Below are 15,816 nucleotides of genomic sequence, written 5' to 3'. Positions count from 1 at the left end.
ATATTCATAATGTAGGGCCATGTAAGGTAATTCAGTGTGTTGAGAATTTGTTTCTTGCTCATGCTATATGTACCTTAAAATGCTTTTCAGCAAAGCCAGTCATTGTGTTATTTGCGGGATCTGTGAATGTGTCCAAGGGAGCCACTATCATTCTCCCATGCCGTGCTGTTGGAAACCCACCACTGAAATACAGTTGGCACAGAAGTGCTCCTCAAACCCCTCTGTCACTTTCACCACACATGCGCATTGATGGCAAGAGATTCTGGAAAAATTTGTTTTGATTAACTATCTTTTATTGAATGTGTTTTCATACATCAAGAATGATTTGCACTTTGAAAAGCTTTTTGTCCTGCAGATGATGAGACACTACACATCTTTAATGCCCACCAGTCAGACGCTGGAGAGTATTACTGCACTGCTGAAAACAACCTAGGTCAGGATAGACGAAAGACCACCATAACAGTCATCTCTGGTAAAAATGAATTCTGTTACAGAGAAAATTGTAATTTGCACCAGCCATGCAATCATACATAGGTAAATAACTTTCTTATATCTAATTGTTTTAATCTTCTAATCTGAAGCTGAGACCGAAGAGGATTTATTATCTACAGTGAGTAGCATATGGAAGTCAATGTTGTGATCCCATTCCATTGTAACATCTTTGTTTGTCTTGTTCCATGTACTGTAAAAAGCACCACACACCATCATTAGAATGTTCAGTGGTTCTGTGTACAATACTGAGGGATGAATTGCATTTATTTTGAGTGAACACTCTAGGTTTGTTTTATTCAAGGAATCAAGGATCAAGGAAATCAAGCCAGAAGAACCTACAAATCCAACTGACTATAACAATTTTAAATCTTATAAAGGTAAAATGATTCCATTCAGCAGTCTATAACCACCATATGCACTATATGTTCAGTGTCTTTGTTTAAAGCATGAGTGAGTGAGTTTTTTTCTCCTCTGTCACATCAATAGATACTTACCTGAAGGACTCGCCAACACATTCTATCAGTGTGTCAACCCCGTTTGCCTCCTATATGTCTTTCATTGATCATGACAGCATGAACACAGGAGAAAAACAGAATTACAATGATCTCCTAAAAACAGCAGTGCCACAGTCTATCCTCCCTTACTCCAAACCCCTAGAAGCACATACACAAAAAAGACATGCACATGTTACTCCAACTAATCTAATCACCCAGCATCCAGATCAGCCAATGTTGTATCCAAGCCACATACAACCTGAGTCCTTGTTTACACACAGCCAGACCTTCAAGCAAGCTTCTCTTCAAGGACTGAACAATCAGCACACAAGTTCACAGCAAGACCACTCCTCTCCCAGATCAGTGGCTCAGGCCCTTGAACTAACCCAGCCCTCTGGGTTCACATTATATAATATGAACCGTATCGACAGTACAACTTTTGTTGAAGTCCATCAGTACTCAAATCAGCCTGCTCAGCAGGTTACAGGTACCAAGGCCTCACAGGCAAATAATACTGAATTAGTTGAAATGTTGAATAAAAACACCTCAAAAGCCCCCATGAGGACCACAGACAACAATGCCAGGTAGCATATTATGTTGTATTTGAGGTATTTGTTTGTCTGTTTGCTTGTTTGTGTTTTTTTAAACAGTATTCTGGTTTTTATTCTTTTGGATTTTCCACAATTTGTTATCAGAGAGAAGAGGAAGTCACAGAGTTGGCTGCCTGTGTTTGAAAAACATGACATTCCGATTGTGGTAGGGGTGGGAGTTTCCTTGACATTTATTTTCATCACCATGGTTTTCTATTCTTTGTTTCGGAAAAATGACCCTGCAGCCATAACTACAGGACGAGCAGGTAGGACACCTAAAAATTTGTAAAACGTTATTAATAGTTGAACAGGCATGCTAAATTTTCTTTCCAATCTAATCTCTGTGTCCCACCAATAACACTTACTCAATAATTATTAGTTATTAGTCATTAATCATTGTAAAATAATACAAACCAAAAAAAAAAACAAAAAACACTCTTTTTCTAAAGCTCTCAGAGGCCTTGGTGGGCCTTGCAGGCACAGTGAACATCTTGCAATTGAAAGGACATATGATAATAAGTGAGTTAATAATATAATGCCAGTCTCAATTAATCCTAAGCCACCTATTTGAAATGGTGTTTAAATAGTATTTTCTGCACTGATGTTTGCTCTAGAGCTTTTGAAGATGACAACATGGTTGCTGTTGTTGAGCAAAGCCCAAACACTTCTGAGATGAGAGCCCATCCCCCAGCTTCCAGTCCATCCACCTTGCTAATGGAACCGTGTTATGATGACACACAAGAGGAAGTCCAGCCAAGCCAAGATATGCCAGTCATAGTGGAAACACACACAGAGCCCTCTGAGGATGTGCAGGTCAGTGATGTTTCAGTCATGGCTAGTGGTGATATGAGATGGGAGGGCAGTTGTTCTCAGCCAAAATCACAGCTTAGATTTTTATTACAGATGATGGTCAGCATTCAACAAATGGTGTAAGTGAATCAGACGAGTAATGCTATAACTTCTATACCTCAGTTGGAGACCTCGTTTGAGGAAGGCAAAGTCACACCATCTCTCCCATCTGACATCCAGTGTGTTGAGGACTGGAGGAGCCAGGATTTGGGACAGTGCCAAAGAGATGTCCCTTCACCAACTCCTTCCAACACTTTGGGTACTCAGGAAGAGGGTCTCCGCTCTTCTCTGACCGTGCAGACCAATGATTCCTCCTCCACCCCGGTACACCACAGCATCAGCTTCTCCCATGCTTCCTGTCCCCTTATGTTGTCCCACTGTGTCACCCTGGGCATGACATCTGTGGCTGTTGATGTGCACTTCTACCCCTCCACTTCTACGCAGTATGAGCCTCTGAGACCTCAGAGTAATGCCCGGCATGAGCATGATCAAAATGCTCTGTCTCCTCACCATGGCAAATGAATCATGGAAAATAAACTTCTGGTAGGGCTTATACCAACTTGAATGTTCATTAAAGATACAGTGTCTTGCAAAAGTATTCATCCCCCTTCATGCTTGTCCTGTTTTGTTGCATTACAAGATAGAATTAAAATGGATTTTTGGAGGGTGAGCACCATTTGATTTATACAACATACCTACCACTTTAAAGGTGAAAATTGTTGTTTTATTGTGACACAAACAATAATTAAGATGAAAAAACAGAAGTCAGGAGTATGCATAGGTATTCACCCCCTTTCATATGAAACCCCTAAATAAGAGCTGGTCCAAACAATTCACTTCATAAGTCACATAATTAGCTGATTAAGATCCACTTGTGTGCAATCAAAGTGTCACATGATCTGTCACATGATGTCTGTATAAATCAACCTGTTCTGGAAGGTCCCTGACTAAGCAAGCAACACAAGAATCAAGGAGCACTGCAAACAGGTTAGAGACAAAGTTGTGAAGAAGTATGGATCAGGGTTGGGTTATAAAAAAATATCCCAAACTTTGAATATCCCATGGCGCACCATTAAATGCATTACAGCAAAATTGAAAAATATGTCACCACTACAAACCTGACAAGAGAAGGCCGCCCACCAAAACTCACAGACCAGGCAAGGAGGGCATTAATCAGAGATGCAACAAAGACACCAAAGATAACACTGAAGGAGCTGCAAAGATCCACAGCGGAGATGGGAGTATCTGTTCATAGGACCACTTTAAGCCATACACTCCACAGAGTGGGGCTTTATGAAAAAGTGGCCAGAAAAAAAGCCATTGCTTAAGAAAACACATTTGGAGTTTGCCCAACAACATGTGGCAGACTCCCCAAACACATGGAAGAAGATTCTCTGGTCAAATGAGACAAAATTTGATCTTTTTGGCCATCATGGGAAATGCCATGTGTGGAGCAAACCCAACACCCTGAGAACACCATTTCTACAGTGAAGCATGGTGGTGGCAGCATCATGCTGTGGGGATATTTTTCATCTGCAGGGACAGGAAAGCTGGTCAGGACTGAAGGAACGATGGATGGCACTAAATACAGGGCAAATCTGGAGGAAGACCTGTTTGAGTCAGCCAGAGGTTTGAGACTGGGAGGAAGGTTCATGTTCCAGCAGGACAATGACCCTAAGCATACTAAAGCTACACTGGAGTGGTTTAAAGGGAAACATTTAAATGTCTTGGAATGGCCTAATCAAAGTCCAGACCTCAATCCAATTGAGAATCTGTGGCATAGCACAACCCATTTAACTTGAAGGAGCTGGAGCAGTTTTGCCTTGAGGAATGGGCAAAAATCCCAGTGGCTAGATGTGCTAAGCTAAAAGAGACATACCCCCAAAATACTTGCAGCTGTAATTGCAGCAAAAGGTGGCTCTACAAAGTATTGACTTTGAGGGTGAATACCTATGCACACTCCAGATTTGTTTTTTCATCTTAATTATTGTTTATGTCATAATAAAAGAACAAATTTCACCTTTAAAGTGGTAGGCATGTTGTGTAAATCAAATGGTGCTAACCCCCCCAAATCCATTTTAATTCCAGCTTGTAATGCAACAAAACAGGACAAACACCAAGGGGTATGAATACTTTTGCAAGACACTGTAAGTAAAGATATGTCCCACTCAGTTTCAGAGGGAAAGATGTTATTATGGTTGCTTTTTGTCTGATTTATAAGGTGCTGTTGGTTTGCTTGTTTTTTTCTGCTTTCATAATTCTGCTGGTTTATGTTCCTGGTTAGAAAATGAGTGCATAATTCATTCTTTTAAGAAACAAACATAAAACAAATCATGTCTATCAAATGCCAAGAATATGTTGTTACTTAAAAAAACTGTGTACGTATGTGTGTGCTATAGAGATGACAACAAATTATACAGTATGAATTAATAATGTTTAATACCTGAAGCACTTTTGCTTAATAGTTGGAGAGTAAGAGATATTTCTTAGTAGATTTCTATAATATTCTTATATTTTAGAATGTTTCTCAGATATTTCTAAATGTCACAAAACTAACTGCATTGATTTGCAGTTATACTGTTATAAATGAAAAGGGCAAGGATGAATGATTTCACGTTTCTAGTGCAAATCAACATGACTGTTACATTTACATTACCAAAGGTTGTGCTACCTTACCACTGAACAAATTAATTTTGTTAATATCATATTAATATCAGTATTACTGTCAGAATATTCTGGAAATTCATGTCATATTGTAGTTAATATACCATTTAATACAACTCTATACTGAGGTTGTATATGTTTCTTTCTTTTTTTTTTTGGCTAGCAATTATATAAAAAAAAATAGGTACCCTATGGGTACATGTGGCTACTGCTTATAAATAAAATTGTTTTCTGATATCATGTCCATACAGTATGCGTATATATACGCACACTCTATGAGGCAGTAGCTACAAAAATGAAGTGTAATCCAAAAATGAACAATTTAAAAATCACCGAAGTAAAATATACCAAGTGTCTGTACTTTATATTATTCTACTCTTACCTATTAGTTTTCAAAACTGAAACCTCCAAACCGAGGCTGACATACACACACTGTCGCCATGATCAAAACTCTTATTTCCTGGAAAAGGCCCAGCACTACAGCTCAGTGGTCTCAATACTCTTTTCAACAACTTTCCATAACAACTTGGAAGTGAATCTACATCACACTTGGGACCACTGGCTGAAGAAGGCGAAGAAAGGGGGACAACCTGGAGTATATTTTAAAATAGGAACACACTTTCCCTTGGTAATAAGCATAAACATGTCTGAAAGCGATTTCTTTAGTCCATTCTATTTATTTTGAATAGTGAACCAAACTGTATACACTCACCGATCATTTTAATAGGGACACCTGTATGCGCATGCGCAGTGTGCTATTGTTACACTCATTCTTACATACATGGTGACATAGGGAGGGAAAGTGAAACACAGCGATCGTAGTGGTAGCGTTCCTAAGCCGAGAGCCATACTATTGAAAATCCCATAGACACGATTTAAAAAAAAAAAATCCCACGAAGTTATGACGTGGAACTTGTACACCCCCAAAAAATATGTTGTATATGTTGGGATTATCTACTAACTGTGAAAGTATCAGGTGAAATGTCGCTGTCTTTTAAAAGACTGAAATTGCGCCTAACCTGTCAGAAACGGACTACAACCAAACTGTCTAGTCAGAGTCGCTCATATTACGTCAGCAGTAGGCTTGATAAGTTTTGTTCTTCATACTAGCCCTAAGCCCTTACAAGTGCTGCAGCTCTCCCTGTGAAAATCGGTGGAAAAAATAAAGTATGATCACCAGGATCGATAGAGCTGCCCGACATGCACAACATATGGAAGCCATTGTCTTAACTTTGAAGTGTAACCCGAAATGTAATATTTTGAAAAGATACTCCCATTTATTTTGCCATAGAGGTTGGAACGCATCCAGTAGGGGCCGATGAGATTACTTTCCCTCCCTATTGAGGTATTTCACCTGACGTCACAGGGTCACGTGACGCCCCGGTGTCCGCCATTTTGAACGTCAAGCTACATACTAACGCTGTAGACAGAGAGGGAGAACCAGCTTGAAAAAAAACGTGTTACAGACACCTGGAATAGATTACTTTGTCAGTAAGCACTCTATAAATAACCATGGTGTTTGCTTGTTGTGCTGTGGGCTGCCACAACAGACAGGGACAGCGTGCAGGACGCTCCTTTTACCGGTTTCTAGTGATGGGAATTTCGGCTCTTTTTCGGGAGCCGGCTCTTTTGGCTCTTCTTACTATAAGGAGCCGGCTCTTTCGGCTCCCAAACGGCTCCTGAGATTTTATTTTTGATTTAATTGCTGCAATTAACGAGTTAATTAATTACATTATTATTTATATTTTATCAACAGGATGTTTTCCATTTTATTTTTTAGTTTTTGTAGCCATTGTAAAGCTTTGTAAAGTATAGCAGTGTAACAATGTTCTAGCTATAGAAATAAAACTTACCAATTAATAAATTATTTTCTCACAAGCATAATGCAAAACTGTGTTCTCATCTCATTATCTGTAGCCGCTTTATCCTGTTCTACAGGGTCGCAGGCAAGCTGGAGCCTATCCCAGCTGACTACGGGCGAAAGGCAGGGTACACCCTGGACAAGTCGCCAGGTCATCACAGGGCTGACACATAGACACAGACAAGCATTCACACTCACATTCACATCTACGGTCAATTTAGAGTCACCAGTTAACCTAACCTGCATGTCTTTGGACTGTGGGGGAAACCGGAGCACCCGGAGGAAACCCACGCGGACACGGGGAGAACATGCAAACTCCGCACAGAAAGGCCCTCGCCGGCCACGGGGCTCGAACCCAGAACCTTCTTGCTGTGAGGCAACAGCGCTAACCACTACACCACCGTGCCGCCGCAAAACTGTGTTATATTACCAATATAAAATACACAGCTGATTTTCCCCTCCTCAGGTGCCTCACAGACTCCTCTCCCCTGCGCTCCACAGCTTTAAGCATTACACCAATTTTCGTATTTTCACAGCTGTGAATGACATCAACCTCCCCAACCAAAAAAAGTAGGCGTACACCATGCTACTTTTTTTCCTTTGAATGGTAATAGACAACACAAAGACGCAATCGGACAGCAACTTTTTTTGTGAAAGTCTCTCTCTCTGAGGCACCTAAGGACAAAAAACTAATTCGGCTCCCCAACTCGGCTCCCACCGAAGAGCCGGCTCCCGTCGTTCACTTCAAAAAGCCGGCTCTTTGAACTGGATCGTTCACGACCGACACATCACTACCGGTTTCCTACTGACTCAGACAAGAGGGCCAAATGGATTGCAGCTGTGAAGAGACAGGATTGGGAGCCAACAGAGTACTCCAGACTTTGCAGTGATCATTTCATTTCAGGTTAGTTTATCAGTTAACGCAATTTTGATAAAATATATAGCAAAAAGTAAATGGGTCAGTGTTTGTTAACCCATCTGAGCAGTGAAACAAGGCAGTGTTAATTTGTCTAGGATTGCATGTAGCAGACATCAGACATAAAACACAATAACAAAGGCTAGAAAGAAACGGGACACAGAAATAAATAAACAGGGCTCCATAACAAGGCTGGGTACAGTGTTTGTGATAAAAGACAGATCCAATTTAACACGAATCACAGCTTATTTTCTTGTTAAAATGTGCAAAGGTCTCCACCATCTCATACCGCCTTGCACTGAAGGACTTAAGCGTGCCGTCCAAAATGGCTGTGTCACGTGACTTGGTCACATGGGTGAAATACCTCAATAGAGGATTTCAACGTGACATCACAGGTGACGTGACGCCCCGGTGTCCGCCATTTTGAAGGTCAAGCTAGCTAATGTCAACAACAGTAGCTAGTATGTTACTGTAGCAATGTTTACGTTCAGTCATTTGGATGACTGTTAAAACCTTTCAGTCTCAAGTTTTTCCTTTACTGTATTTACTAGGGCTACGTTTACATTACGTTGAATCAGCGGATCATCAGATTAACGTTCTTAAAACGATTCGCGTTTACACTAAAACCGTTAGCCGTGCACACAGCAACGCCAGTACGCGGATACGCTCGGCTCCGCAGGCATCCTGCGCTCCAAATCACTCCGCCCTGAACAGCGAGTGCCCTCTGGAGGGTGTGCACTCCGGCCCTGCGCAGCTCACACAGCGCGCGAGTGAAGTGCACAAGCCACGATTCGGGACTGAGCCGCTGTGTGTGAGATCCCAGCGCATATCACTTACTACTTGCAAGTGGAAGGATGGCAAGCCTAAAGACAATCATAACTACTCAATGGGCAGTATTTGCATCAGTATTTGCAGTATTTTCATACTTTTATACTCTTTAATGAAAGGTGATACAAGGCGGAAGTCCGTGCCGTTTTTCAGCAGTCGCGTCACATGACCAACGCCAGCGAATCAGGAAGGTGGATGTCACAGTGACGTTGTCCAGTGAGACGCCAGCTAGAGCTCAGCACAGCATATCCGCGTATTTTGAATGTTTACACAGCACCGGAGCTGACACGATCTGGATTGAATACGTGGACGCTGGCGGATTCCCGTTTCCAGGCGTTTCCAGGCGGTTTAATGTAAACGGACAGTGCATCCACGAAGAAAACGAGACAGATACGGTCTAGTGTAAACGTAGCCTAGTTTACTGAGCTAGCGCGCTCGGGCAGGCTGGGAGCGAGCGTGCTAGCTCAGTAAACTAGTAAATACAGTAAAGGAAAAAAACTTGAGACTGAAAGGTTTTAACAGTCATCCAAATGACTGAACGTAAACATTGCTACAGTAACATACCAGCTATGATGTTGTTGACATTAGCTAGTGCTAACAGCTAGTTGCTAGTGCACTGCTACAACACAGACACCGACCCTAATAATACAGTTCTTGGTCATTGCCTGGTAACAGCAAATTTATAACGGGCCATGTCTCAACAGACTAAGAAGTTATTTCAATGACATTTAATAACATTTTGTTTATCCTGAGGACCGAAAGTAAATGAAAATGTGAACAAACCTTAGCTGTAATAAGATGGTGACCACCGGCTCCAGGGACGACCCGCTGATGTAGGCATGTTACCCAGCCTGGTTTTTAACGACATAGGTATACAGATCATGTGGGCCGAAGTCAGGTAAAGACGAGGGCTTGGTGTACTTCCGTACGTCAGTGAACAATCCTGGTGGAAGCAGGTAAACATCGTTCTCTAAGCCTGCTAACCTCAATTTTTGCAAATACCTCTCCCTCTGCTCGCCCTGTAAATGCCCTACGTCGCTGGATAGTGAAGGTGTTTTCTGCATCTCGCTCCTTTTTCTTTTATGTTTTTTCCCTGGTATTTCCCACACGCCTGACTGCAGGTCAGGAAGATCACCCGCGCTGCAAAGCCAGAAAAAGATAGCCTGGTAACGTGTACGGATCACGTACACCAGCATCATTGATTTTCTGGTGATATCGCTTCTTACTCGCGTCATCTAGGCCGGATAAAATACTCGACAATGAGACTTCGTCATGATCAACAGTATATCGCTACCGGTAGTCGCCATATTTGTGACCGTCAAAATGGCGCCGGCTACTTGTTGACATGGCAACGGTCACGTGGGTCGAAAATCTCTATAGTGGCTACAGCCTCTATATTAGGCAGTAACCACAACAAGCTTCTAGCTGAACTTTCAAAGGGTTGCCAAACATTTCACAGAGGAAAAAAAATACACAAAGAAGTTTATAAGTTGTTCAGAAAAAAGATACATTTTATTAATAAAATTATCCATCAATATGTGCATTAATTTCAGGAAAACCCTTCTGTTCCAAGGTAACTGAGAAATAATAATGGCCAAAAAAAAGAACAAAAATCTAGAAACAAGTCATGATCATATGCTATCATAGACTGTCAATTTTCAGAATCTACTAAAGAGTAGATTCTCTTTCTTTATTCACAACTGCAGCAGTTAAAAATGAGGAGTTTCTACAAATTATTACCTCTCATTAATTAATGTAAAACCAGTGTTTCAGAACGGTCCTTTACTGTAATAAACAAGCCTCAGTGACAGTTATTAGACATCAAAAAACACCATTCAATATTCCACACCTTAACACATTGACAAGGAGCTTTAGTGCATAACTGGGAAGAACACTGACTGCAGGTTACAGGAATCATTGATATAAATCTGACAATAATGGCATTACATTTAATTACATTCAATTTAGAGTCACCAGTTAACCTAACCTGCATGTCTTTGGACTGTGGGGGAAACCGGAGCACCCGGAGGAAACCCACGTGGACACGGGGAGAACATGCAAACTCCGCACAGAAAGGCCCTCACCAGCCACGGGGCTCGAACCCGGACCTTCTTATTGTGAGGTGACAGTGCTAACCACTACACCACCGTGCCGCCCCTTGTTTGAAATATGCTATGCAATATATCAGTCCATATGTCAAAGCAATAGCCATAAACGAGATTCACTGAGACCTGTGCAAGACTTCATAGGACAGAAGTAAAACGTACAGTGGAAATCAAAGTGACCAACATCTGCCAACATTGTCAAAAGACACGCGCGCCTTCCTTTGAATGCTGACGTCATCAAGCCGGAAGTTTTTCCTGTGTCCGAAATCACTCCCTACTTACTATATAGGGCACTATATAGTGGGGACACCATTTTGTAGTGCTGTCCAAAACCTTAGTGAGTATTATGTGGGAAATGTGCTCAGGATAATATGTATTTATCACAAAAATACATGCATGTATTTATTATTTTGAAAACCCACCAGCCACCTGATCTGGCACGTTTTAATTGTGCGACAGTAATGACGTACATACCAGCACGATGGACTAGTCCTTATCCTGTTGTCTTTCCAACTTTTCTCTACTCCACGTTGGTTTGAAGTCGTATGGAATAATCTCCATCACTGATGAAGCTGGCAAATCTCGAAATTAATCTAAATTGGAACGATATGGCGATCTGGCCACTGTGTAAACAGTTTTCAAAATGGTGGCACTGACACTTCACGTTTTGAAATCTCACACAAGTCTCGTGAAGATTGTGCGGATAAGTGACGCCTGCCGTGGACCATACAAACTACATTCAACATGGCTAAAAACTGAAAAGGCTGATAAGTGTAATATCATATGCCAATACAAGTCACGATATAAGGTTAATAAAACTGAAAACGTAATTGAATAACACATTAATTAAGAAATAAAGCAAGTTTAAAAATGACTTCAGTTCCCCTTTAATAGCATATGCAGAGGCAAAAGATGTTCTTTGATGAATCTCAATCTCTGCAGGATCCATACCAACATTAAGTCTTCTGTAACATGCAGGAAAGCAAGCTGGACCCAATTGCAGAGTTTATTCAAGACAATCAGTAGTAAAACACCAGGCATCAATTCGGGGGGGAAATGAGTACAAATGGAAGACAAAATCCAATGGCCATGGTAAAATGTTGAAAACCAGTAACAGACCAAGGAAGCAACACAAATAAAGTATTCAACCAACAAGGAAATCAACTAGTGTTCAAGTGACTTTATCTGCTATTGTCAGGTGAGACTTTGACTCACATCAAACTATTTTTGTTGTTATATTTTTCTACTGCATAGTTATGGACTGGACCTTTGTCCTCCAGCCTGTCAATAACACAGTGAGGAAGGGTGACTCAGTGACTCTGTACTGCAGACCTCCACACAGCAGACCCCGTGCAAAAGTGTCATGGTTTAGAAACAACCAGCTTCTCAAGTCCAGGTTGCACGTCCCCTCCCAGCCTACAGGAGACCTGGTCTTTCACAGGTATGACCACCTTTGTTTCGACTCAGAGTCTCCATATGTTAAGTTTGTAGCTTTAACAACCAGACACAAGAACAGTTTTTTTCCTCAGGCTGTCTCTGTGATGAACAGCTAAAACCGGATTCAAATATCAGTAACATCAACTGTGAAATATCTGCACACTCATACCGTTATTCTGTGCACACTGTATATTTATATTTACTAATTCATCCTTGCACTATGCTGTCTATGCATATATTTACCTTTCTACATGTACATAGCTTTTTGTTTTTCTCTACGCTTTTTATCTGTTTGTACTAAGAGAGCTAAGTGAAACCAGAGTCAAATTCCTTGTGTGTGTTCACATACCTGGCAAATAAAGTTTATTATTATTATTATTATGCATGTTGTAAACTGTTTCTATTTAGTGTACAAGAGACAGACAGAGGATCTTATTTTTGTCGAGCTTCTAATTCCTTCCTACAAAGGGCTATAACCTCTAGAAAGATCTTCATGGAAGTTCTAGGTATGGTATATCAAATAGTTTATGACATATTCATTATATATTGATGCATTACAAAACAGTACATAAAATGTTTCATACAGTTGAGAGCAAATGTTTACATACCCGTAAAATGAGATGAAGAGGACAAGTTTTATTTATAACAACAAAATATTTAGTCTGTTAACATATTAACTCATATTTTTTGTGATTTCTGTCCTCAGAAGAACTTCTAGCTTGCTTTTAGAATTCAACTACATTTACTCTATTACTACACAAGCATTCTTTGTTGATAACTTGTAAAACAGAAGTACAATTGGCTTTTTTCAATCATAAACTATGGGGGATGCAAATTGATCTATTTGGCAACATGTCCCAGATAGCAATAGGTCAGTGGCCCACTGGCGGCCCACCAGTGGCAGAGTTGTCGGTCCAACAGCGGCTCCCACCAGTGGCCCACTGGCGTTTTGCTTATCGGTTCTTTGGCGGTCCGCTGGCGGCTCAAAAGCGGTTTCAGATAAAGGGCCGCCTTTTTACCGATTGTTACCCACCATTTTTTTAATAGCCTTATTATGACCATATAATTCAAACAAGGCATTAAAATGAATACAAATGGAATTCAATTTATTATCTAAATTAATATAAATGTATACATGTAAACATATTATCCCACAGACTGACCACACATAAGGTTCAATACATTTTGTTTATTTTTAACGTGTTAACGGTTTTTATATGAATAAATAAATAACTAAATAACAATTAATAATTTATAATATCACATTTAAAGACCAGCCAGGTTCAATACATTTTTGTTTTTTCAATGTGTCTACGGTTTTAAATAAATAAATAAACAAACAAATAAATAACAATTAACAACGTCACATTTAAAGATCAGGCAGGTTCAATACATTTTTTTTATGTGTTTACGGTTTAAAATAAATAAATTACAATATCACATTTAAAGATCAGCCAGGTTCAATTTTTTTTATGTTTTTACAGTTTGAAGTAAATAAATAAATATGAACAATTTATAATAAATATATAATACATAAATATAAAATGACTAGTTCAAATATTCCCCATCTCCCCATTGCCCACTTTTTTCTGCCTGTCTTTTCTCCCTCCCTCTCGGTCAGCCGCCCCCTTTAGGTACATCGCAACTTCTTTTTGCAGGTCCTCTTCTGTTGCTGTGTGCACCACTCTCCTAACAGCTCCTGTTGTAAAACAAGGAGTAAGTAAGAAAAAAATGCTTTTGCCAGGGGTTGTAAATACTTCACAATAATGATTCAAAATGTAAAAAAAAGTTTTTTTTTTTTGCTTACTGTGCAACACATTCTTCAGGTGTAAAGACTTGAACGCCACCTTTCCTCCAGCACCAGTCCAATTTATTTGAAGCGCCAGGGACTTCCTCAAAATACGGCCCAACATCCTCTTCACCGCGTCTTTGGTGGTTTTCCCCCCCAAAACAGCAAGTATGTTCACCTGGAATACAAAGACCAAAATTACAATGGCATAACATTCAGTCAAACATCTTAGCTGTTTGATAGTTCATCTGTAACCTTCAAATACAGTGGGTATGATGTTGAAAATTGGAAACATATATATGATTTATTGTGCACACATCGCTCCCCTTGGGAATGGGATCAATTTTAGCAATGCTCAATCAGTGGGATCACCTGGCTCTCGCCAGATCTGTGTGTTTCCGCACAGCTTTATGAGCTACTCGTGGATCTGTGTGGATTTTCAGATTTACCCAGGCAGCCTGACCAATCCTTGGGTAATGGACGAGTCCACCTCTGAGTCATCAGCCTCAGTCTCCTCAGTGGAAGACATGACGGTGGGATTGAGGAGATCCTCAAAGTATTCCTTCCACCGCCCGACAATGTCCCCAGTCGAGGTCAACAGCTCCCCACCCGCACTGTAAACAGTGTTGGCAGAGTACTGCTTCCCCCTCCTGAGGCGCCGGACGGTTTGCCAGAATTTCTTCGAGGCCGACCGATAGTCCTTCTCCATGGCCTCCCCGAACTCCTCCCAGTTCCGAGTTTTTGCCTCCGCAACTGCCCGAGCTGCAGCACGCCTGGCCTGCCGATACCCGTCGGCTGCCTCAGGAGTCCCGGAGGTCAACATGGCCCGATAGGACTCCTTCTTCAGCTTGACAGCATCCCTTACTTCCGGTGTCCACCACCGGGTTCGGGGATTGCCGCCACGACAGGCACCGGAGACCTTGCGGCCACAGCTCCGAACAGCTGCGTCCACAATGGAGGTAGAGAACATGGTCCACTCAGACTCAATGTCCCCCGCCTCCCTCGGAAGCTGGGAAAAGCTCTCCCGGAGGTGGGAGTTAAAGACCTCCCCAACAGAGTGCTCGGCCAGACGTTCCCAGCAGACCCTCACCATACGTTTGGGCCTGCCAGGTCTGTCCAGCTTCCTCCTCCGCCAGCGGATCCAACTCACCACCAGGTGGTGATCAGTTGACAACTCAGCCCCTCTCTTCACCCGAGTGTCCAAGACATAGGGTCGGAGATCAGATGACACGACTACAAAGTCGATCATCGACCTCCGACCTAAGGTGTCCTGGTGCCACGTGCACTTATGGACACCCCTATGCTCGAACATGGTGTTCGTTATGGACAAACTGTGACTAGCACAGAAGTCCAATAACAAAACACCACTCGGGTTCAGATCGGGGAGGCCGTTCCTCCCAACCACGCCCCTCCAGGTGTCACTGTCATCGCCCACGTGAGCATTGAAGTCCCCCAGTAGCACAATGGAGTCCCCAGTCTGAGCACCCCTCAGTACCTCTCCCAGGGACTCCAAGAAGGCCGGATACTCTATACTGCTATTTGGCCCGTAGGCACAAACAACAGCAAGAGCCCTCTCCCCAATCCGAAGGTGCAGAGAGGCGACCCTCTCGTTCACTGGGGTAAACTCCAACACATGGCGGCTGAGCTGGGGAGCTATAAGGAAGCCCACACCAGCCCGCCGCCGCTCACCACGGGCGACTCCAGAGAAGTGGAAAGTCCAGCCCCTCTCGAGGAGCTGGGTTCCAGAGCCCAAGCTGTGCGTGGAGGTGAGCCCGACTATCTCTAGCCGGT

This window comes from Neoarius graeffei, chromosome 24 (assembly GCF_027579695.1).
Source record: "Neoarius graeffei isolate fNeoGra1 chromosome 24, fNeoGra1.pri, whole genome shotgun sequence".
Classification (NCBI taxonomy): Eukaryota; Metazoa; Chordata; class Actinopteri; order Siluriformes; family Ariidae; genus Neoarius; species Neoarius graeffei.
This window is presented reverse-complemented; position numbering follows the sequence as displayed.